Genomic DNA, 24,669 nt, shown 5'->3' with positions numbered 1-24,669 from the left:
CCACTTTTCTTATCTTTTCTTTTTTTGCTAAGTGCAAATACTAGATTTCTCTCTCCACCTTTTAAGGCAAGTTAAATGCAACAGTGCAAATTGAAATTCCTTCTTTATATCTCCAGCACAGTATAATCTCAGTACTTAACAATCCTGAGACAGCAAAACTCACAGTATCAGGAGCACACATTGTCTTACTTCCAACCTTGTTGTCAGCGTGTGTGCTGAGAGTTTGTGTTTTGTGTGTGTGTGTGTGTGTGTGTTGGGTGTGTTGGGTGTGAGTGTGCTTTCCTTGTACGGACATTGCAGCCTGCAACCTCCTTCCTTTATTTGCATCTCTAGTGGACACCAATCAATCCTAGAGTGTCACTCCTACACACTAAAGAAAATTCTGGAACCCTTTAAAAAGTTTTCCAGGAACTTTTATCTGTTTCTTAAAGAACGTTTTCATAACGTTCTGTATTTTGATGTGGTAATTATTGTTTTGGTGTACCTGATTATTCTTTTAGGGCTTCTGTCCCCCCCCCATGTTTCTTTCACACTACATTACTTGTTTTGCCATGTTTTTTCTATCTTTTACAAAGGAAATGGGGCTGCTGCAGTTGGAAAGATGCCTTACTTGGTCATATGGCACAAATGCTGGAACCCCATAGTATTAAAGTTTAAGACATGCCTGCAAGGAGCACTCTGAAGGTTCTGCCATTGGGGGGAATGAGACTGCAAAATGTCTTAGCTTTCTCTGTCCCTATGTGTTCTGAGGTGTGCATCCTCAGAAAAGGTTGAGCGTTTTAAGTGAGACAAATGTTCTTTGATGGCAGGGTGTGAATTGTGGAGGAGATTATACATTCTAGATAGATATTTTCCTTTAGGCTGGTTGAGATTTCCCTTTAGTTTTGATATTTCTCCAGCAAACCCAAAACCAGCAGCAGAAGCAGGACGGGATGGAGCAGCCAGCTCTTTGCTGCTTTTCAGGCAGAGCACCCTTTCTGGCTGTTAGGATCCCTTCCTCTTTTTTGTTGTTAAATCCCTGATTGCACCTTCCTAATACATTTTAGATAGTTATTTTCCTTTAGGCTGTATTAGAGTTCTCTTTTGTTTTGATATTTCTCCAGCAAACCCTATTTTCATTGTCTTTCATTCAGTTGGAAGTATTGGAGCCAGCCTGTCAAATATATATGGATTTCAAAGTACTTTCATCTTAATTTATTAATTTCCCCCTCTAATAATAACATTTGATATGTTGCCCAATTTCCCTTCATGTTTTTCTTCTTAACGCCAAAGGCTTTGATGGGTGAAATGCACCAAAGTTTTGTAGGTTCCAGTATGCCTTTCTCGACAATGGTTGTCTCCCCACCCCCCACCCCCACTGTAGTCTGTTATTCAAAAGGAGGCAGAGCTGGCCTTTTTAGATCGCTTGATCATGCTGGGGTGGAACTCGGTGTGGCAACGCGCATGCTTTGTCAGGTGGTCGCTCCTCATGAACCGCTTCTCACAGAGCGGGTATCGGAACTGCTTCTCCCCAGTGTGGGTTCGGTAGTGTCACGTCAACTCATCAGAGCGGGAGAACTTTTTAAGGCAATCGGGCCATGTGCAAGAGAACGGTCGCTCACCTGTGTGCACTCGGTAGTGGGCTTTCAGGTGGGACGACTTGCCGTAGACCTTGCCACACCCGCTGTAGGGGCACTTGTGTCTCTTTTTGGCGGCCAGCTTCCCCTTGGCGGGCGCCGCACCACACAGCAGCGAGAGCGGGTGGGACCCGCCGCCTGCCTCCTGCCCCTCGGCGGGGCTGTGCGAAGGGCTGGAGCCGGACTCGGTGGTCACGTCGCTGTTGGATCCCGCGTCCTTGTCGGGGCTCTCCACGCTGTCGCTGCAGATGGAGGGGGTGGGCAGGGGCCGGTACTTGTTCAGGTCCAACAAGCTTTTGGCAATGGTCACCAAAGTGCAATAATCCTTCCAGGCGTCCCGGGGGTCGTTAGGAAAATGGTCAGAATCATCAAATCTTCCAACGACTCCCTAACCCGCGCAAAGCTCATAGATATTAAAAGGACATACAGAAACATGATTCATCGCAAGAAACAGCAGCACACCCTTGAGGCTTGGTCCATTCTTCGTTCGGCTGTAGAGAGGCATGACTCCCGCTCCTTCTGGCGCTTAGTTAGACCTTCGGCACCATTCAATCCAGCTACCCAGATTTCCGTTGATGAATGGATTGCCTATTATTCAACCAGTTTCGCTTCTCCAAATCTTCTTACAGATCCCCCTCAGTCCCCGTCGGACCTCTGTTCCTTCTCTCTTAGTCCCACTTCCTCAATAAACTTTACCCCAACTCGCATTTTCAACATCATAATGTCAATGCGAAGGAATAAGGCCCCCGGCCCAGACATGGTCCCGTTAGACCTTTTCCTGACTGATACTCTTTGGTGGAGCGAACACCTGACTCCTGTATTCACCGCTATCTCCTCTGCCCTAGACATCCCCGACTCCTGGAGAGAAGCTATAATAGTGCCGATCTTCAAAGGCGGCCAGCCAAACATCCCCAGGAACTATCGCCCCATCAGTTTATTATCCATCCCGGGGAAAATATTTGCCGCTGTTTTATTGGAGGAACTTCTCTCATGGGTCCAGGGGAGGAACATTCTACCGCTGGAACAGATCGGTTTCCGAAAGTCAGCGTCAACCATGGACCACTGTCTAACTCTCTATCACCTTGCCAGTAAATACACTGCTCCAAGGCAAGGCCACCTATTTGCCGCTTTCATGGACCTGGAGGCCGCCTTTGATTCCATTCCTAGGCAGAGATTATGGTCCAAACTTGACCATCTGGGAATTGATTCGCACCTCCTCTCCCTAATTATTTCCCTTTATTCAAACACCACAGCTCGCGTCCGAAGTGGTCCAAACGGCTCCCTCACTACTCCATTTCCAACGGCCAAGGGCGTCCGACAAGGTTGTCTCTTGGCCCCTTTATTGTTTAATCTCTATCTTCACGATGCAATTTCCACTTTGAAGCTAGCATCTAAGTATCCTCCTCACTTAGCAGGCCACCCCGTTGCTTCCCTTTTCTATGCTGATGATGCCGTCATCTTATCCAGAACAGCTGCGGACCTAGCAAACACAGTTAACGCATTTATCGCCTATTGTAAGGCGGAAGCTCTTAATATTAATTATAAAAAATCGAAAGTCCTCCACTTCACTCGTTCCCGCAAACTCAAGTTGGAGCCGCTTAAGATCACAGGTGGCTACTTAGAAAAGGTAAAAGCCTTTAAATATCTAGGCATAATATTCACTTATAATCTCTCCTGGACCACCCATCTACAATCTGCCTTTCTCGCTGCAAACACGACCTCTAACGCCATTGTCCAATTTTACCACCAGAAGGGCGGCAAACACCTTCCAGCAGCAATTCAAATATTTAATGCCAAAGTTGTCCCTAAATTATTATATGGATGCGAAGTATGGACTACAGCAATATCAGGTAACTTGGATTGCCCACTTCATATGTTTCTGAGATCTCTTTCCGGCGTCCCGAGATGTGTCTCAGGTGCAGCCCTACGACTCGAGTTCGCCCATTCCTCAATTGTTAAACGAGCATGGAGTCGAGCCATTTCCTACAGCTTCCACCTATTAACATCGGATGCTCGAATTAGAGGTGGTTTTTCCAATCTGATCCTAAGAGATATTCATAATTCCCCTTGGAAAACTACAATTAACCTCAAATTCCGCTCTCTTCTCAATTTGAACTGTAAAACTGTTCTTAACTTAGAGTGTATCAGCCCGGCGGCCCTACCTCTAATTAAAAAGAAACTACAGCAACTTGACTTTTCTAACACAGCTTCCTATGCAAGAGGACCGTGTTCAGGCCTAGCCCTAGCTATTCCACCCCCTGAAGGGATCCCTCTATATTGCTTCACAATTTCTTCGGAGGCTAAGCGTAGGGCCTTTACCTGTGCCCGTCTCAACTGTTTTCCTACAGCAGTTCTGTCGGGTCGTTATTCCAGAGTTCCCATTGCAAATAGAACATGCTCCTGCAATGACACGGCCCAGGAGACTATGGAACATGTAATGCTCTTCTGTCCCAACTGGTCAGATGAAAGATCTCGGTTTTTAACTCCCCTCGTGAATAAGCTTCATCTCCCAATCCAGCCTTGGATAGTGTCCCTCTTTCTGCAGGATTCTGATTGTTGGATTACTGAGATGACAGCAAACGTCCTGCTTAGTGTGATGAAGAGGAAAGCGGCACCTACTTCTTTAACACCACAGCTGCAGTCGATACGCCGCACAACTGAATGAAGTTCCAAGTAGCCTCATTGTACAAGGACAATCGAGCTAGGACATATCTGAGGAGCTGAAGGACCCTTTAACGGTCCTCCTCCAGCCTCAGCAGTTTTTTTTTGTTTGTTTAAGTAATCGCCCAGGACGATATCTACCTCTACCTCCCCACCCCTATTTTATGTTGTTATCTCAATGTATATCATGCTATAGCCACACGGCTAATGCAATAAAATAAACTACTAGGTTCCAGTATATATTTATATTTTATCCATGGTTTATATAAGCTCTGGTGGCAGCTTCAATGCCGCCAGATTCCCCCTGTGGTCCGTGCTCTGACGGTCTATGTGGCCATTTGCAGACGGATGATTTCCACAGCCCCCCACCATCACACCCCCCCTTCCTCTATGCTAGGTAAATAAAATTGCAGGAGTTTCCAGTTTTTGTACGTACATCAGCAATAGGTACGCTTCAGTCCTTTCTACACCAAAACTGATTCGCATCAGTACGAGCCCCACAACCACCACCCTGTCCCACCAAATATTATATATAATATTTTATATATATATATATGATTAACCCGAAAGTCTATATATCTAGCAGGGTATCCTCTCCCCTCTTTTCTGCAGCAAGATTGAACAAGAATGGTCAATTTCAACCTGGTCCTTTTCATTAAGAAGGGGAATAGTGAAGAGCGAAATCAGAGCCAGTTGCAGCAGTGTCAGACCAATGAAGAAGGCACCAACATAAGTGAACACCCACACTACAAACTTTTTTTTTTGTACTAAGCTTTTCATTCTGTCAGAATGCATCTCTTGTAACTTCAGTAATGGAAAGCATTCTGTGGTTACCAATCTTGTCGTACTCCTCTTCTTCCTCCTCCTCCTCCACGTCTCAATATTCCAGCGGTTCTTCATATTTCCCCGCTTTTGAGAAAAGGTCTGGGTCATCCGAAAAATCTACCTGCAAGACAGAAGTCACTGGCTTGTTGTGTGGCCTGTCCTTTTAGCTTCCTCTGTCCCTTTGTGTTCTGAGGTGTGCATCCTCAGAAAAGGTAGAGCGCTTTAAGTGAGACAAAAGTTTTTGATGGCAGGGTGTGAATTGTGGAGGAGATTATATATTTTAGATAGATATTTTCCTTTAGGCTGGATGAGATTTCCCTTTAGTTTTGATATTTCTCCAGCAAACCCAAAACCAGCAGCAGAAGCAGGACGGGACGGAGCAGCCAGCTCTTTGCTGCTTTCCAAGCAGAGCACCCTTTCTGGTTGTTAGGATCCCTTCCTCTTTTTTGTTGTTAAATCCCTGATTGCACCTCCCTAATGACTGCGCCAGATGTAGCACTGCCTTTCACTTATCCCCTTTTGCAGAGAGAATGAATAATCCAGATAAATGTGCTTGGGATTCTTCAAGTCCAGAATCTGGCTCTTGTGGATCACTGGCTGGCTGATTCCAGTGGCTGCAAATGGTTTCATTGTACCTCCTGAAGGAGGCATTCCTGGCTCAGAGGAATGCAAATGCACCCTCAGCAAATGTGGAGTGGTTGATGTTACTGAAAAGTTCAGTGCTGGCAGGGTTTGAGTTGTGTGTCTGCAAGTATCCGATGGGGTGTTTGCGAGGGATTCAGTCTGCTTGGAGAAAAGGAATGAGAAAGCACATGAAGATTGCGGAAAAACTTGGAATGTGTCATACTGTAAAGTAATAATATTGCCGTAGTAAAACAAGCCAAGTTAAGAAGAGTCACTCAGGATATTCAGGATTGAACCACACACCTTTGCTGGGACATCTTTTCAGGATAGAGCCCTACCATAGTATGTATTTTAAATGTTAAAGTTAAACATTTGTATGGGAAAAAGGTATAGGTTTTTTTCCTCAGAGGGGGAAGGAGGAACAGATTAGCTAAACATGGAAGAGGTAACCGTGTTGGACCGAGGGTGGAGTTTATGGGCAATCTATCCGGAAGACATTTGTATTTCGAGGAGTTAGTGGTCTGACATGGTTACCCTTCCTGCCTTCTCTTCCTTCTCCCTCTCTATCTCCTCAGCTGTGTATCGGGAGATTTTTAATGCTGGATGTTTTTAGATATGCTGTAAGCCCCCCAGAGTCCCTTGGGAAAGCCAGCCAAATGGGTGGGGTTTAAAGATGATGATGATTTATTTATAAATATAGCTGATGTGCATACAGAAACGGTGCCAAAACTTGCAATGTTTATATTTTAGAAAGATGATTACTACAATCACAGTTGCAAACACTTTCTTTTTGCACTTTCAAAACAGCTAATATTATAGTCCCTTGATGAAAGCAAGTTAGCCCATGATTTCTTAGACCCAAAAGGCACTAGAAAGCAACATTTGCAAGGGCAGTACAGAACTGACCAAGTGTGAAGGCTGGAGCACTTACAAGTGACGCACACAAAATGTAAGCCACAAAGAGCAACGTGAAGGTGTTTCCATGCGATGGCTACCTTTGTGCCGCAAGGCATAATGTGCATATTGGCTTGGCATTCCAAACCATTCTTCTCCATGGCATGGCCAAGTTAAAAAACCCACCACCGCCAAGCCAGCAGCACCCCCTGTATGGCAATTATATGTGCCAGCTCTCACAATCCCATTTCTGAGAAGCAGACATATGTTGAATACAGTGTAAAGTCTCTGAGGTTTAGGAGGCTTGTGCTGATCCGCTGTCTAGGCTTTAAGTTAAAATAAAATAAAAAAATCCTTCCAGTAGCACCTTAAAGACCAACTAAGTTAGTTCTTGGTATGAGCTTTCGTGTGCATGCACACTTCTTCAGATACATTTTGACTATGGCAGACCAACACGGCTACCTATCTACTACTAGGCTTTAAGTTGTAATTCACTGGGCGGCAGCCTGTGTACCATATTTTTCTCTCTATAGGACGCACCAGGCGATAGGACGCACCTAGTTTGGGGAGAGCAAAGAAGAAGAAAAAAATTCTGAATCCCAGAAGCCAGAACAGCAAGAGGGATCTGGCTTCTGGGATAGCCTCTTGCTGTTCTGGCTTCTGGGATAGCCGCTGGGATACCCATGCCCTGCGGAGGCTTCGTGGGGCTATCCAAAAGCCAGAATAGCTAGAGCGAGAACGGCGCAGCACTTCCTCTAGCTGTTCTAGCTTCGTGCGAAGCCTCCGCAGGGCACGGGGAGCCTTCATCCCCGTGCCCCGAGGAGGCTTCTGGGACAGTCCACGAAGCCTCCGGAGGGCAGCTGGATGAAGGCACCCCACTGCCCTGTGGAGGCTTTGTACAGCTAACCCTGAAGCCTTTGGAGTGCAGCGCGAGTTCCTGCTGTGCTTTAAAGGCTTTGGGTTCCTTTCGCTGAAGCCAGGAGTCCCTCCAGGCTTCAGCAAAAGCAATGCGTAGCCTCCGGAGCGTGGAGGGAGCGCTCCCTCTGCGCTTTGGAGGCTTTGTGTTGCTTTCGCTGAAGCCATGGAGCCTGCATTCGCTCCATAGGACGCACAAATATTTCCCCTTAATTTTTGGAGGGGGAAAAGTGTGCCCTATAGAGTGAAAAATACGGTAGTTTTCTGCCACTTTGCCCCTCCTAGGCAGCATGGAAACCATGTGATTCAGCTTGAACTGGATGACAGAGTAGTGGAATTCCCTCTCCTTGTTCAGCTTGCGGAAATAGTCTGCCCTGTACTTGGCAGAATAGTCTATGGACCTCAGGTATGTCAGCGAGCCCATAGAGCTTGCCCGAGAGGCCTTGGAAGACAGTGAAGAAAGCGACTGAGTGCAAGATGAAGTTTAAGTGGCCTTCCTAGAACTGGGAGCATGGGATGCTGCAGGAAAAGGAATAGCAAGGCTGCTACTTTTCAGGGGAAAGCGGTGCTTTAAACAGCTGCGCAGCAGAACTGGAAGGGGAGGCATCTTTTATTTGCATAGAGGTGCTACGGAGTATTACCTGTGGGTTCCTGATCATCAAAATAGGATGGCTGCCTCAGGCAGCTGATTTTAGATGCCCTGATAGGGGTAACAGGTTGTTCCTGATTTTAATTTATTATTATTGTATGTTTTATGGACGAGGAGCAGGAGAGCACTGTCCCTCAGACCTTGTGGGGGGCTGGACTAAATTTTTTTGGGGTAAATAATTCCTATGCCACACAAATAACCTAGAGAGGCATTTTTAATAAAAGGACACATTCTACTCACTTGAAAACACACAGATTCCCGGACCGTCAGCAGGCCAGATTTAGAAGGCGATTGAGCCGGATCCGGCACCCGGGCCTTAGTTTTCCTACCCATTGTTTGTTGCTTTTCTGCCTTGTGTGCTAGAAGAAACTGGCCACTCCTTCTCCCTCAGCAAAATGTCTTAGATCAGCTCTCAAAAGTTCAGTAGGCAAGCATGATTTCATAAAGTGGATATTCCTCAAGTTTGTGCTTCTTCAGATTAATTAAAAGAGTGAAAAGTAGTGTGGCCCTTACCTGTTCTGATTCTCTCCCTATCCTCCACTTTTGCAAAGAAACAGTGGACATTTTAAACATTGCAGTTTGGTTAATTCTTAGAATTTAAGTGCCCTTCCTGCGTTCAGAAGGTGTTGGAGCTTCACAATTACTATTGCTTTTTGTTTTTGATTTTTAATTGAAGATTCTTACTGGAAGGTTTTTATTTTATGGGAGCCAAAGTTTGTGAATCACTCTGCAATTTTCTAAATTCAAAGCAGTGTAACCTAGTCTCTCTAATCCCCCAGCAGAACTACAAATCCTGAGGGATCTTTAGTGGAGTTGTTAATTAAAATGTAGCTACCATCTTCAATGCTGCTTTTAGACAACAAATTGTGGTCAAGATTCAATCTCTAACATGAACAGGCTTCCACAGAAAATTTAGCATTTCACAGCCTTACTAGCTTACATCCCCAAACTGGCATTTCATTCTCTCATTCAAACATCTGACACCTTTGCAGTTGAAGGATTATTGTTGTTGGAGCCTCCTTTGGAATTCATTTGTTCCTGAATTTGCCCTCTTTTGTTCCAATGTGGGTAATGTGTCCAAAGTTCATGGGTTCTCCTAGCATGTTTCTGTCAAGGCTTGGAGGCTTCTTCACTTTGAGCTGGTCACCAATGCAACAATTAAAACAAACCAGGAACATTGTAGCACTCAGTGGCAGCCAAGTCTGCTAAACCAGCCACTCCTTTAAACACTGTAGTTTTTCTAAAATCACAATTGCTATTGTTGAGTCCAATGGGGCTTGCTCCCAAGTAATTGTGTGCTGGCAGCTAATTTCAGCCAGGGTCCCAAAGTCCAAATGACTACGAGAATGTGCAGAGTGCCACCTTCTCCCACCTGTGTAGTGTCAGTCAGCTCCTATTTAGCTGAGATTGGGGGCAGAGAGGCAAATAAGAAACAGAAAAGTTTTACGGGCTTAATTCTTGTTTGTGTGACTGCTGGTTGGAAGACCCAGATGGACAGCTGGTCTTTCCTAGAATCGCCACTCAAAACGCCGGATGTTCTAGATTATAGATTTTTGCCAAAGCTCCTGTATCTTTCTGCTGTGCCTGTGGCTCCCACCTGCATGCTTAAGTCAGCCTTCGCTAACCTGCTGTCTTTCAGCCTGCCAGGTGTGCCTGTGCCTTTAAGGGAAACGCAGGGCTAGAAAGAAATCTGCAGGTGACAATTCCGGGGACAGAAAGGGAAACAATGGAGCCTCAAGGCAGGGTCTGGAGGAGGCTGAAAAGTTGGCGGCCATGGGGTCTTTTGGATTTCCTTGGGGAAGCAGGCTATAAGCTTGAATACACGTGTATTCGCAAGATATAGTGGGTTTAATTTATTGGACGGTGCGTGGTCCCCGTGGGGGTGAAATGGGGAAGCAGAGTCCCTTTAACTCGCTGGAGTTTAAACTGGCCAGGGGGCGGGGCTGCAGATCTCTGTTTCTAACAGCCGGGGAGTCCTCGGCGTCTTCTCTACTTCCATCTGCCTGGCGCTGCGGGAGGGAGGGTGGCAGTGGGTGCTTGGAGCTCGCTCGCTCCTGCACCTCCTGCACCTCCTCCTCCTTGGCGAAGGGTGCGCTCCTGGCCGCGGCTCCGCTCAGCATCCGGGCGGAGCGCATCCGTGCCCCTTTCCAAGTGCTGCGGGACGGCGGAGAGTCCTGGGGTAGGTAGGGTTCTGGCGGGGGTTAGGGGCGGGTGGGGGGGTTGGGTAGCCGCCTAGCTCAGCCAAGCAACTTCGTTGTGTCTTTGGGGATGTGTCCGGTCAGGAGGAAGGGCTGCTGCGCGGAGGTAGAGCTTTGCGGTGTGTCTGTGTGTGTGGGGGGGGGGGGGTGAGGGCAGGGTTACTTTACCCGCAGTATTTCCAGGCAGGGCTAGGGAAAGAGTCGGGTCTGAAAATGCGGAGAGCACGTGTGTATGGACATGGGCAGTGGCGTGTGGGGTTGGGCCGGGGGAGGGTAGTCCCAAGCGCGCAACTTTTAGGGGGCGGGAGCCAGGCGCCCCCATGCAGGGAACCCCGTCCGGCCCTGAGTGCCGCCAGGACCCGGCTTGGACTAGCCGTTGCGCGTCCCAGGCCAGCGTGGGGGAGCGGGATTTGCCTGCCGACCAAGCTTCTCCTGGCAAGGGCAGGCAGGGGCGAAGCGCAGCCCCGCTTGGCTCTGGTGGCCAGGCTGAGTTGACGCGCGGAACCCTTCGCGCCCTGGGCACGTGTGCCCGACAACGTTGGTGGCGAGGGCAGCGCCTGGCGCGGTGGGTTGTGTTGGTGGGTTGTGTTGGCTGCGCGCACTCCAACGCAAAAAAAGGACGCAAAGCCGCTGCGTCTTGGTTTTCCCCCAACCAAGCCCCCATTTTTTGGCTTGAGCACCCCACGTCCCATCCCTTCCTCCTTGGTGCCTTTAGCTTCTGTGGGGAAGGTGAGGTGCAAGCAGAAGTTCCACAGGATAATCCCTGGCTTTTTGGGTAGGGTAGATTTCTTCTGGCCATGGAGGTTCTTTTACGTTATCCTTGGTTGTGATGGATGTGAGATGAATCCTATGTCTTCTTATTTGGGAGCAAAGCCTGCTGCGCTCGCTGCAGTTTACTCTTAGGTAAAAATGTGTAGGATTATGCTGCTGCTCTATGATGGTTTCTTTCCTTTTAAAAAACAACAACACGCTTTTCTGTACACTTAGACGGGAAAACGTGTGCGAGTACTGCACATGGAAGGCTGGAAGCCACAGCAGCTTCTGTGGGGGAGGTGAGGTGCAGGCAGAAGTTCCACAGGATAATCCTCGGCCTCCTTGGGTAGGGTTGGGAATGTCCCGTTGTCTGATACTATGGTGGGCTCCTCACAGTCAGTACAGAACTCTGGATGCACCTGTGGTCAGATTTGGTACAACACAGCTCCTCTTTATGTTGTGTTCTTGGTTTTCCTCGAAATGTTTTTTTCTAGAGCCTAACTGCTAACCCAGAGCAGCTGCAGAGGAGCAGGAACTTTTGTCACTAGGGGGCGCAAGTCTCTAGAAATCTTAAGGGCTGCCTTTCACCAGCCTCTTAGTTCTCCTTAGTCCTTTGAAGTGCAGCAGGCTGTTGGCCCTGGAGAGAGACTTTCTGCAGTGCAGCTATGCTGTCCATATCCTGCGTATGCTTACTTGGAATTGAGTCCTGCAGTGCTCAGTGGGATATACTGCCTTGTCAAATGTGCCCAGGAAGAAAGCTGGCATGTGCTCCTGGGTGGCCTGGCTCTCAATATCTGGCTGCTGCTGGGCTCTCCATGGCTGAACTGGGAATAGAGAACTCTCCTGCCTGGACTTTTCTGTTGAGCTGACTAAGATGGTTTGAGTTTTCATCTGGCATTATTGTTCTTCCTCCCTTGCAGGGTTGGAGTGACCATGTTCTGAGGCAAGACGTGCAACTTGTCTTCAGCAGCAGTGTATAGGAATGTCAGAGGAGCCTTCTGCACCAGGCCAAAGGGGGACCATCTAGCTGAGCATCCTGTTCCCACCGTGACCACCAAGATGTCAGCCAAAGAGACAGGGCTGCTCTGTGGATGGGCAGAGCTAATGCACAGGGAAGAAGCCTCCCTGCCCGTCAGCAGTGCTTGCATGGGCAGGACAGGAGTGCTTCTGAATCCCAGCTGCTGCAAACCGCAGGCGGGGAGAGTTGCTCTTGGGCTCTTGTCCTATTTGTGGGTTTCCCTTAAGTAGCATGCGGGTGGCCACTGTGAACAGGATGATGGAGTGGAGGGGCCAGTGGCCAGATTCAGTAGACTCCTCTTACTTTCTTCTGTAAATACTTTCTTATCTGCTCTGAATCTTCCTGCATTGGTTCCTGCATGAGTTCTGGTGTTATGAGAGAGGGAGAAAAACATTTTCCCTACCCACTTTCTGCAAGTCTTGCAGGATTTTAGAACCTCTGGTTCCATTGCCTCTAACTTGCTTTTCCTCTAAACTTCAAAGTTCTGAAAGCTGCATATTTTCCTCCTAGGGGAGTTGTTCCATTGATAGGGCTGATCTTACGAAAATGTCCTGCTTGCATTCTCTGATGTACCTGGCGGAAAAGCAAGCGTTTTGCTCTGTTGGGTTAAAGGTGCTATTTGAAAACATTTCCCCTCTTTTCTCCTAGATTTTTTTCCATTCAAAGTGCAACAATGCCATTCTTTTCACATACACCCTGTGTTGGACCTTTGCCAACATAGTGCCACCCCCCCCCCCGAGATGTTTTGGGCTATACCAGGTTGGCGAAGCCTTCTCTAGAACCTGCGTTTGGCTGAGTCTATCAGTGGTCAGTGGTTTGAATAGCCAAATAGAACTTCCTGTTGAAGGAGCAGTCTACCTCTGAATACCAACTGCTGGGAAGCCACTTAAGGGGGATCAGGTTAGTCCTTGGTGGAAGCAGGGTGCTGGACTAGATACACCTTGGCTCTGACAGAGAAGGGATGCTCTTTTGAGCAGAGGCCTCACTGTGCAGCAGCTTTCACCAAGTTTGTGTCTTCCAAGTGTTTCAGATTGCAAATCCCACAAAGGCCATCATGTGACTGGACCTGCTGGGAGTTGTTCAAAACATATGAAGAGTGACATATTCACCCTGGTTCTCCTATAAGCCCTTTCTGATATTTGTTTTATAAAGAATGGGACTGTTAAAAACAGATTTTGAATACCAACAGTGCCATCAAATGGGGATTTCATAGAATTAGAAGGGACCTGAAGGGTCATCTAGTCCAACTCCCTGCAATGCAGGAATCCCAATCAAAGCATCCATGACTAATGGCCACCCAACCTCTACTGACAAACCTCCCAGCAAGGAGAGCCCACATACCTCCGAAAGCAGGCTGTCCCACTGTCTAAAGAGCTCTTACTCTCAGCAAATTCTTCCTGATGTTTAGTTCGAATCTCCTTTCATGTACCTTGAAGCCATTGGTTTGAATCCTACCCCCCAGAACAGGAGAAAACAAGCTCGCTCCATCTTCCATGGGGCAGCCCTTCAGATATTTGAAGATGGCTATCATATCTCTTTCAAATCTCATTTTTTCCAGGCTAGACATACCCAGCTGTTTCAACTGTTCCTCATAAGTCTTGGTTTCTAGACCCTTGATCATCTTGGTTGCCCACCTTGGCACAGGTTCCAGCTAGACACTAGATGGCGAGGGTGAGCTCATGGCAAATTCAATATATTTTCCAAAACACTTAAAAAAAGTATTTTCTTTTTTAACTTTTTATTTTCAAAGTTTCAAAAAGAAAAAACACATTTTTACACACACACACACACACACACACACACACACACACACGCTTACATTACATCACAGTCCATATCAGTACCTTTATAGTGTTCCCCCGGACTTCCCTCCACCCCTCCTTTGGCTTCCAAAATTTATCTTCCTTTTTAAACTGCATCTAATTGCATTTATCCAAATTATTGTGCTTCATTTTTATCCTTTGTTTTTTTAAATTACAAGTGCTATGTCAATCCTGCCAACATTTAAAAATGTTGACAGTGTTCTTTACTATATTCTTTAGAAGTATGTCGTTCTTTAGTTAATTTGTTAAACTCTTGGTGTCTGATTTTCCTGGTCCGCCTTGCCATCTCCACATAGTCCATCATCTTCATTGTCCATTCTCCTTTCAATGGGGCTCTTTCTTCTTTCCATCCCTGGGCAAGTAGTATTCTTGCTGTTGTCATCGCATACATAAACAGTACTTTCTTATCCTTCGGTAATTCTTTTCTTACCAAACCTAATAAAAAGGTCTCTGGTATTTTTAAAATACAGTGGTGCCTCGCAAGACGAAAATAATCCGTTCCACCAGTCTCTTCATCTAGTGGTTTTTTCGTCTTGCGAAGCAACCCTATTAGCGGATTAGCGGATTAGCGCTATTAGCTGTTTAGCGGATTAGCGGCTATTAGCGGCTTAGCGGCTTAGAAAAAAGGGGGGAGCGGAAAAAAATCGGAACACTCGCAAGACGTTTTCGTCTTGCGGAGCAAGCCCATAGGGAAATTCGTCTTGCGAAGCAGCTCAAAAATGGGAAACCCTTTCGTCTAGCGGGTTTTCCGTCTTGCGAGGCATTCGTCTTGCAGGGCACCACTGTATGTGTTTTATTAGTGGGTTTTTTATGTGTATCTAGATTCCTCCGCAGAGCTGCCCAATATCCCTCTTTTACTTTGCTAAAGCGCCCCAAGCCTCTGAGCACCCTAGGTTCTGCCTCTCAGTTTAGAGGACAGGCTCTGTGCTAGCAAAACGTTTCCTGGCGTTCTTCTCACAGGACTGTATTTGCAGGGATGTATCCCAAGACGCCTCATGCAGTGCTTCTGGAAGATGGAGGGGAACTCCCAAGCCATGGCCTGTTCCATCATGAAGCTGCTCTTCCCATCGGCCGGTGTGGAGTTGACATTGCTCGCCACCCAGAATGCAGTGGCCCTCCAAGGTAGGTGGCATTGTGGCATTGTGGGTCTTCTTCCAGGCAGGTGGAGCTTCTGCTGAGAAGTCCTAAGGCAGGCCGGCCGGCCTTCCAGCTGGGGTTGGGCACATGAGGCTGGGTATCTTCAGAGTGTCAGGAAGGACACACACGCCCATCCTTCTTCCTGAGTTTCTGAAATGTGGCAAAACTGTAAATATTTTCAAATGCCTTTTTTATTAACAATTTCTTGGTTTAAAAAAGTACGTGCAATGTTTCTTTTTTCAAGTTACATTTTCTACAGGTCAGTTTCATTTTTTAAAATGTATTTTTAGTAAAGATTTTCTTGATTTACAAAGATATGTGCAATGTCTCTGTCTCGTATCCCCCCCCCCACTTAACACATTCCCCCCCCCATTTGTTGAGACATTAGGAAGAATAGGGGGAAAGAGGTGGAGGGGGGAAAAAGATGAGTGGGGGTGGGGTGGGGTGATTCTATTTTACTTAATATATGTGGGGTTTTGTGTCAGTGTTGCTTGTGCAGGTTCTTTGCTGTTCGCTTGTCTTCCTTTGGTGGTGAGAAAGGTTGGGGTTGGCCTAGGGTGTGACTGTTCATTTATAGTTGACTCTGGTGGTCTTTGTTTCCATGTGTGAGTGGGGTGGGTGGGTGTTTTGGATCAGGTTAGCCATATTGATTTGTATTCTTTTGGTGGATTTTTGTCATTGTCTTGTTGGGCTATGTATGTGATAAAGGGGAGCCATACCGGGGTGAAGCCGTCTTCTATTTGTCCCTGTGTCAGTTTCAGTTTATTGGTTAATTTTTTTATTAAGGGGGTTTCCCATACTATTTAGTACCATTGTTCCATACTTATTCCTGACAGGTCTCACCAGGTTATGATGTTTCTGGCTGCTGAGAATAGGTGGGTTATGAGTTCAAGCGTGTAGCAAAGGAGACAAGCATGTAGCAAAGGAGGCGCATAGACAGCAGCTGGAGAATCATTTACAAAGTAACAACACCAGGCAGGTGTGGCAAGGTGTACAAGAATTAACAGGGTATAAATCCAAGGACTCCCTGGCAGACGAGGGAGGGGCATCCCTCGCAGAGGATTTGAATGCCTTTTTTGCCCGTTTTGAAGTAACATCTGCAGCAACACCTGTTGAGGCTTTACCAACACCACCACCACTCCCGGTGAAGACTTTGCCGTCATCACCACCATTACCATCATCAGTACAAAGGAATGTAGTAGTCTCTGTGGAAAAAGAAGAGATGAGAAAGGTGTTAAAAGGGAATCAACCCAAGGAAGGCCACAGGGCCAGATGGGGTAGCTGGAAGGGTATTGAGAGACTGTGCAGATCAACTAGCAGGAGTTTTCACTGGGATTTTAAATCGATCCCTAGCCCAGGCTATTGCTCCATCCTGCCTAAAGTCCTCTATTATCGTTCCAATAGCAAAAAAATCTAACCCGGTAGATCTGAATGATTTTCGTCCAGTAGCACTCACACCTATAATCATGAAGTGCTTTGAAAAGCTGGTATGGAAGATCTGGGACTGCTGTTATCACTTTGTGGGTGGATATTGGACTTTTTGTCAGACCGCTCCCAGAGTGTTCGGTTGGGCCCTTATACCTCTAATATGCTTAAGACTAACACAGGAACACCACAGGGATGCGTACTCAGTCCGCTCCTTTATATTCTCTACACGTACGATTGTGTCGCTACTCACCCTAGTAATAGGGTTGTCAAATTTGCAGATGACACAACTGTGATTGGGCTCATCTCTGAAAGGGAGGGTGAAACGGATTATAGAGATGAGGTGGAGCGGCTGACAGAGTGGTGCAGAACTAGCAACTTGCTCATAAATACAAGGAAGACAAAGGAGCTTGTGGTGGACTTCAGGAGACAGAAGAGCAACGTCCAGCCACTTTTGATTGATGGGGTCTGTGTGGAAAGGGTAACAACGTTCAGATTTCTGGGCATTGAATTACAAGAGGATCTGTCCTGGAGTGTCAACACAAGGGGGCTTGTGAAGAAGGCACAGCAGAGACTGTACTTTTTGAGAATACTAAGGAAAAAACATCTTCCGCAGAAACTGCTGCTTGCCTTCTATCACTGTGCCATTGGGAGCGTGCTCACTTATGGCTTATGTGTGTGGTACGGAAGCTGTACTGCCCAGGACAGGATGGGGTTGTGCAGGGTTGTTAAGGCAGCAGAGAGCATTGTTGGCTGTCCACTCTCCACCTTAGAGCAGATTTATGCCACAAGGTGCCATAGGAAGGCACTGGACATAGTAAAAGATCCATCGCATCCTAGTCACTGTCTCTTCGAGCTCTTGCCGTCAGGACGGAGATACAGGTCGATGAAGACATGAACGAGTCGTCTTAAGAACAGCTTCTTCTCCAGAGCGATCTCGGCCCCGAATGGGAAGCCCGGACTTTGAAAGTCATCTAATCTCCCTTGCTGTATTATATTGTATTGTTTAATTAGTGTTTTTATGGAGCAGTCAAGTAATTTCGTTTTTCCCGAAGGGGGCAATGACAATAAAGATATTCTTATTCTTATTCTTATTCTTTGTGATTTGAGTGGACATTGTTGTCTTGGAAGATGTTTAGTAGGGCCAGTTCTAGGGCGATTTCTAATACTTGCTTAGTTATTTTACATATTTCTCATATGGTTTTTGTACAGAAGAGTTGGATTTGGGGGCATTCCCACCACATGTGGAGGTATGTGCCTGTGGAGGTGCACCCTCTCCAGCATTTTGGTGAGGTTCCTGGGCTTATTAGCGCTAATTTCCTTGGTGTTAGGTACCACCTGTAGGTGAGTTTCAGAGTGAGTGCTTTCCTTTTCTTTGATATGGATTTAAAGCAGGGTTTAGACCATGTTCTGGTCCACTGAGTGGGGTTAATCTCATAGGAGGTTTTGGGGGGGAGGTATTTGAAGGTTGTCAGGGGCCTAGTTGCTGCTGATTTTACTACTGGATTGTTTAAGAGGGCATGTAATTGGTGGTGTGTTAACCAGGGCATTTGGGCGTCTTCTAGTTTGTCTTGTATTTCTTGTGTTGGCAAGGGTTTGCTATTTTATAGAGGTTGATTAGGCGATATAAGCCTTTTGTTTGACAGGTTTTTATCTGGAGGTTTTGTGCTGAGTGATGGAATAATGGGTGTTGTGGCAGGGGAATTAGTGGTGATGGGGTTGGGGACAGTTTACCTATTTCTGCTTTCCATGCTTTAAGCATGGTGTGTGTATCTGTTAAGTATTGTGGGAATTTTCCTGAGTTTGTTTGGAACTGGGTATGCTATGGTGCTGGTATTTTCAATTGTGTCCCTCTTCAGGTGTACCCGCTGTTTTGTTTCATCTTCTACTATATATGGGATTATGTAGCATACTTGGTTGGCAATTTAATATGCTTCTGTGTTGGGGATTCCCCATCCTCCCTCTGAGGAGGGGAGGTGCAGGTATTTGGGGCTTATTCTTGGTTTTTTGTTTGGAATAGGTAGGTTAGTTTTGGGAGGGTGATCATTTTGATCATGGCTATTTTGTCTGTGAGAGTGAAGTTGATGTTGTTCCATCTCTTTAGGTCTTTGTTAATTTGCCGCCAATAAGGGGTTGTAATTGTGAAGGTATACTTTATTGAGGTTTCTGGTTCTTTGTACCCTATGGTATCTGAACTTGGTGTGGCAAAGTTTTATCTTGGTGACGTTGGCGAGGCCTTTTTGTGTGTGGGAAGCACATAGCTTCTGACTTTGCAAAATTTACCTGTAGGCTCGGCACCATTGCAAATGTGTTGAGTTCTCTGATTAAGGAGGTTGCTGTGTTTATGGGGTCTGGTGCTGTCATCTGCAAAGAGTCCTAATTTGTAGGTTTTGCCTTTTATTTCCACTCCCTTGATCTCTGTGGCTGCTCGGATTCAGATTGCTAAAGGTTCCAGAGGCAGGATGAATAAGAAGAGAGACCATGGGAATCCTTGTTTTGTGCCTTTTTGGATCGCTATGGTATTAGAGTCCCAATTGTTAGTCCTCCATATTGCTGAGGCTTGGGAGTATATTTGTTGGTGGATTTGCAGGAAGTTGGGGCCAAATTTCACGCTAGTACTGCTAATAGGTATTTCCACTCTAAGCAACCCAAAGCATTGAGGATGTTTAGGGACATAATTGTCAGTGGGCATTTAGTTGCCGTGCTGTGTTCAATCACGTTCAGTAGTTTCCTGATGGGGCCTGTTATATTGCAACCAGGGACAAAGCCAGTCTGGTCTGGGGCTACTAACTTGTGTAGGAAAATTTTTAGGCGGTTGGCCAAGTTTGATGTGAATATATTGTCGTCTTGGTTTATTAATGAGACTGGGCAGTCTGATTCTACTTTGAGGCTGTCTTTAAGTGGTTTTGGGATGGAGACTATTTTGGAGTAGGTCCATGTTTTGGGGATGGTCCCCCTTTTATGATACCATTGAATAGGCAGGTCATGTAGGGCATCAGGGGTTCTTTGAATTTCCTATAGAATTCTTCTGTAAAGCCATCTGGGCCTGGAGCTTTGTGTGGCTTGAGGTTTTTGAGGACCATATCTATTTCCTCTGGGGTGATAGGACTGTCTATGAATTCCTGTTCCTCATAAGTTAAGGTAGGCATGCTCAGTCCTGGTGTTTATATATGAAGTGATGCATTTTCCTTTGATGAGGTTTCCCAATTTATGCCATACAGAAATAATTACATGTAATAATCGCACTAAACTAGAGCCCTCTTATCTTGATGAAAAAAGAAAATATCATTACATTCTGGCCGAAAAGAAACAGAAATATGCAACCCAAAAATGGCTACAATTATTCGACTCAATTCAGAGTAAAAACAACAAAGCGTTCTGGAACCTAGTGTACGGAGGATTGAAAGCCGAAAATCAACTAACCCAACCACCAATTGCAGAATCCAAATGGTCCCAATACTTTACATCTGTATTTAACAATCTACACAGTGAACTTAAAGGAAATAAGACCACTAAAAACAAAATCAATAAACTCCAGGAGTGGCCAAGGGTAGAAGAAGGGGAAATTAGAGAGATAGTTAAAAATTTCAAATCGGGGAAATCTCCTGGGCCAGACGGTCTACCAATAGAATTATTCAAGACCTATATAGATTGGTGGGCAGAACCCTTAGCTCAATTGTTTACTCTCATAGACAAAGATGGGATCATACCTGAGACATGGTTAAGATCAATAATTATCCCAATCTTTAAAAATGGCGACCCAAAAGAACCAAGGAATTATAGACCGATAAGCTTACTATCAGTGATAGGGAAAATCTACGCTAAGCACCTTTTATCTAAACTCCTTACCTGGATGAAAAATCTAAATTTACCAGGGAAAGAACAAATAGGTTTCTCCAAAGGTTGTTCTACATTAGACCACTGCCTTACACTTATGCATTTGGCTGAAAAATACAGATCCCAAAGGCAATCTAAGATATATGCTGCTTTTGTAGATTTTCGTGGTGCATTCGACTCAATTGACCGCCCAAAGCTGTGGAGGAAACTCGCAGAATTAAAAATTGATCAGCGCTTATTGATTCTAATACAAAATCTATACTCTTCCAATGTCTGTCAAGTCAAACTTAACACCAAAGGTCACCTTTCATCAGACATCCCAAACTCGAAAGGGGTAAAACAAGGGTGTATTCTTGCCCCCTTTCTATTTAATTTATTTTTATCAGACTTGCCAGATCACCTTCAAAAAATAGAATCACATGCCCCTAAACTTAATCAGAAACCAGTTCCTCTCTTATTATACGCAGACGATACAGTCCTACTATCATTAACGAGCTTGGGTCTGAAACGTCTTATATCTTCTCTGATCCTTTACTGCGAATGTAATAAACTCTCTATAAATTATGAGAAGACAAAAATTTTGGTCTTCTCGAATGGTTGGAAATTAGAGAAATGGAAAATAAGAGGGCAAGAAATCCAACAAGTGAAAATCTATAGGTATCTGGGAATCTTATTCCAGAGCAATTTAGGGTGGGCAAATCATCGCACAAATGCCATAAAACAGGCAAAGTGCACCTCATCAGCAGTTGCCCGTTTTTATTTTCAGAAAGGTAATCAATTTATTCCTGCGGCCAATCAGATATTTCAAACAAAAGTGCAAGCCCAGATATTCTATGGAATCCCGCTATGGGTCCAAGCATATAACAGTGATCTAAAAAAGATTCACTCCAGCTTTCTGAGACGTATTCTTGGACTCCCAGCTGTGATCAAATATGAAACAATGTGTGCAGAAATAGGCATACACACAATGGAATACTGGGCCTGGTCCACCTCAATAAAGTACTGGTTATGCTGCCATTTTCGCTGCCCTCCATCAAGCCTGCTCGCTGATTTGCTCAAAGACTCCTACAAATCAAGATGGTATCAGTACCTCGAAAAAAAGATTGAATCTTTAGGCATCGAGCTGGAGCCCCTGTACAATTCTAATGAGCAATACATCTTCCATAATATCCTAACTAGACTAAAGGATGTCGAGAGACAAAATATTATGGCAGCTGTAAACAAAATTTGCTCCCCCATATTCTATGGTTTAAATATCTTAGATAGCAGAGCCAATTACGTCACTAAATTAATAATCCCAGTCCAACGTAGGGCTTTTATGCTGGCCCGGTTGAATGTTTTTCCCTCAGCATTTGTCTGGGGAAGATATCAAAACATCCCTAGAAACAAGAGATTCTGCAGATGCTCTATGAATGTCCCGGACACTGTAGAGCATATTCTCTTTCATTGCCCATTGTACAGCACGCTCCGTCAACGCGTGCTGTCCCCTCTTTTGGGCGGTCTGGAACCCCAGCAAGGTGAATGTGTGGGATTCTGCCTATCCGACATTGACCAAAGGGTAACGGCGGGGGTAGCCGAGTTTTTGGAAGCAGTCCTCCAAGGAGCAGGTTAACAAGGAAAACCACTGATTCTATATGTATATGTATATATATATATATGTATGTAGCCAACTGCTGCCTTTTTATATATATTCCAAGGCTTTTACATGTTATTTTCTCTCCTATGGTTTTATTTGCATAATGCCTAATAAAGGTTTGATTGAAAAAAAAATTACATGTAATGTAATTGTTTGTAAGCTATCTTGTTTATCTACAGTATAGGGTGATTCCCTGCCAACCCGTCCGGGTTGCCCTGTGTCTCTCACCTTGTATTGTCTATCGAACCAATGGAGTTGTGCTGTCCTAGAGTGTGGTGGGTGGGGGAGTAGGGGGTTAGAATTAGATTTGGGTTAAAGAGTGGGCGGGGGGATAGATTGCAGAAAATATCCTACATGTAGTCATATAGGTTTTTATTTGGGGTTTCTTGGGCCGTCTGGCGTTTAGCTGTTTGGTCCTAGGTCTCAGCTGGCATGGAGGGCCTTGTTTTCACAGGACTGTATTTGCAGGTATGTATCCCAAGACACCTGATGTGCTACTTCTGGAAGATGGAGGGGCAGTACCCAGCCATGGCCTGGTCGATCATGGAGCTGCTCTTCCCATCGGCAGGTATGGAGTTGAAGTTCCTTGCCACCCAGAATGCAGTGGCCCTCCAAGGTAGGTGGCATTGTGGGTCTTCTTCCAGGAGGGTGGAGCTTCTGCTGAGAAGTCCTAAGGCCTTCCAGCTGGGTTTAGGCACACGAGGCTAGGTATCTTCAGAGGGTCAGGAAGTACACACACACACACACACCCATCCTTCTTCCTGAGTTTCTGAAATGTGTTGAAACTGTTAATATGAGAGCTTAGCAAAATGAGTAATTCCTTTTTAATTCGGCCTTCGTCTTTTAACCAACTGTGGACTACTAAAGTGGGTGGGATGTGGATTTCCTTTCAATTCCCCCCAAACATTTATTATATACTGATTTGAAAGAAAAATATTCAGTCTAGGTCAAAATCGGTAGAATATCATAAATGTAGAAGCAATGGCCCAGGGGCCATACTATATAGTATTACCTGAAAGTCAACTTGATTTATTTATCTGGTTATCAAAGCAAACACTGCTGTTTTAGTGCAGGAACTCACATTGTGCGCCCTCTGAATTAAGGGGGGTTTGACCTGTTTCAGGTTCAGTAATGTGAACATTTCTAGTGTGTGTCCATGTCTTACTAAACACATACCAATGTGCTGTACAAAATAATTGAAACAATGAATAGGCGACTTTTGCATATAGCCACGAATTCTCAATGGGATGTACATCCGGGGAATTCCCTGGCCAATCAAGTACCTGTATTTGCTGCTCTGTCATGAATTTCTTCACCACTTTTGATGTGTGACAGGGGGCTAGGTCCTGCTCCAGTATCCCAGTACTGTCAGGATACTACTTTTCCAGCTCTGGAGTAACTCTTTCATAGTACCATTGGTGGGAAATCCTTTCAGGATGGAGCCCAACCATGACCAACATTTAAAATTGGCTTGGCACCTTGTGTATTAATGTGTATTTTATACCGTTATATTTAAGTTAAACGTTTGTATGGAAAAGTGGTGAATTTTTTTTTTTACTCAAAAAGGGAAGGAGGAACAGATTAGCTAAGCATGGAAGAGGTAACCGTGTTAGACCAAGGGTGGAGTTTATGGACAATCTATCCGGAAGACATTTGTATTTCGAGGAGTTAGTGATCTGACATGGTTACCCTTCCTGCCTTCTCTTCCTTCTCCCTCTCGATCTCCTGAGCCGTGAATCAGGAGATCTTTAATGCTGGATGTTTTTAGATATGCTGTAAGCCCCCCAGAATCCCTTCGGAAAGCCAGCCATACCAAAGATGATGATGATGATGGTGTTGATAATTTATTTATACATATAGCTGATGTCCATACAGAAACTGTGCAAAAACTTGCAATGTTTATATTTTAAAAAGATGAATACTACAATCACAGTTGCAAACCCTTTCTTTTTGCATGGTGCCTAGTCACTGATCTAAGTCAGTGTTTCCCAACCGGTGTTCCGCGGCACACTAGTGTGCCGCGGAACGTTGCCTTGTGTTCCGTGGGAGGGAGGCGGGCGAGTCGGGCGGCGAGAGGCGGGGCGGCGGCGGCGAGCACACGCGGGGCGGCGAGCGAGCGAGCTCCCACATCCCATCGCCGCTTGCTTCGGCCGGCCTACTGGAGGAAGGCGCGAAAACCTCGCGCATGCGCAGGCCTTCCGCCTGCGACAGCCCAGTAGGCCGGCCGAAGCGAGTGGCGATGGGATGTGGGAGGGAGCTCGCTCGCCGCCCCGCGTGTGCTCGCCGCCCGACTCGCCCGCCTCCCTCCCACGGCACACCAGCCTACCTCCGTGGGAGGGAGGCGGGCGAGTCGGGCGGCGAGAGGCGGGGCGGCGGCGGCGAGCGCCTCGGGTGAGTCAGTCCGGCCTTAAGCCCTCCTGCAGTTTATTATATGGAGTTTCCTTCTTTCTGATGAAACGATATGCTTTTTTGCAGCAGCTCCAGGTGCTTCCTCTCCCCTCCCTCCCCCCTCGCTCGTGATGCAATTCCCGCAGCAATTTACACGGCTGGGAACCCGGGAGGCGCTAGGACCCAGCCGAGCTCGCCGTGTGAGTTCTGGCTGCGGCTGGACTGCTCGGCTCGAGTTACGGAGCTCCCCGACGTGCCGAGCTCGCCGTC

General features: G+C 46.1%; 1 protein-coding gene and 1 pseudogene across 6 annotated transcripts in view; one reads left to right on the top strand and one right to left on the bottom strand.

The window, feature by feature from the left end:
• The window catches only part of LOC308578634 (putative G-protein coupled receptor 34), a 257,775-nt gene that overhangs the window by 58,611 nt on the left and 174,495 nt on the right, over positions 1 to 24,669 (top strand). For 2 of the 5 annotated variants that reach the window (XM_081179121.1, XM_081179116.1), the window contains exons 2-3: positions 13,712 to 13,824; positions 22,480 to 22,627. The gene's annotated coding sequence lies outside the window, so the exon portion shown is untranslated. Of the gene's footprint in view, positions 1 to 13,711; positions 13,825 to 14,859; positions 15,099 to 19,531; positions 19,680 to 22,367; positions 22,628 to 24,669 lie in introns of those variants that run through there. The other 3 variants (XM_081179117.1, XM_081179120.1, XM_081179119.1) reach the window with 3 other exon arrangements.
• Positions 1,320 to 10,319, bottom strand: LOC308578694 (Krueppel-like factor 9 pseudogene; annotated as a pseudogene). The gene is made up of 3 exons: positions 10,149 to 10,319; positions 7,834 to 7,977; positions 1,320 to 2,004 (listed from the first exon to the last, which is right to left on the bottom strand). The product of its transcript is annotated as a Krueppel-like factor 9 pseudogene (transcript).

This window comes from Podarcis bocagei (assembly GCF_964188305.1).
Source record: "Podarcis bocagei genome assembly, chromosome: Z".
NCBI classification, from domain to species: domain Eukaryota; kingdom Metazoa; phylum Chordata; class Lepidosauria; order Squamata; family Lacertidae; genus Podarcis; species Podarcis bocagei.
Note: the sequence above shows the minus strand (reverse complement) of the source record. Positions and strands in the feature narration are given on the sequence as shown.